Genomic DNA, 707 nt, shown 5'->3' with positions numbered 1-707 from the left:
GCACACACACACACTTCAAAAAAAACAACAATGTAAATAAAAAACAGAAAAAGATGTGAACAGACACTTCACCAAAGAAGACATTCAAATGACCAATAAGCATACGGAACTGTGTTCTATAGCATTAATTACAAGGAAAATGAAAATTAAAAATAAAAATGAGATACCATTTTATACAGATGAAAATGACTAAAATATCTAAGTACTGGTTATACCAAATGCTAGAGAGGATATGAAGCATCTGTAAATTTTTATACATTGCAGAGGGCAGCATAAAATAAAATCACTTTAGAAAATGTTAATTTACCATAAAGTGAAACCTACACTTACCCTATGATCCAGTAATTGCATCGTTAAGTATTTGCCCAAGAGGAATAGAGACATATTTTCTCAAATAAATGTGTACAAGATCTTTCATGATAATTTTTTCCATATTAGCCAAAAAACGAAGACACAAGTCCACCAGGAGGAGAATGGGTATACAAATTATGGTATATTAGAATAATGAAGCACTGATCAGCAATAAAAAAAAAACACTATTACACATGAAACTCAAAAATATGCTGAGAAAAATAAGCCAAATACAAGAATACATACTCTATAATTCCTTTTATATTAAGTTCAAAGCAAGCTAATTTATAATAAAAAATATGAAAATTATTGTTTATGAAGGGTGAGGATTGACTTGAAGGGGACATGAAAAAACT

The sequence above is a fragment of the Propithecus coquereli genome, unplaced genomic scaffold (assembly GCF_000956105.1).
Source record: "Propithecus coquereli isolate 6110/MARCELLA unplaced genomic scaffold, Pcoq_1.0 Scaffold57, whole genome shotgun sequence".
NCBI lineage: Eukaryota > Metazoa > Chordata > Mammalia > Primates > Indriidae > Propithecus > Propithecus coquereli.
Note: the sequence above shows the minus strand (reverse complement) of the source record.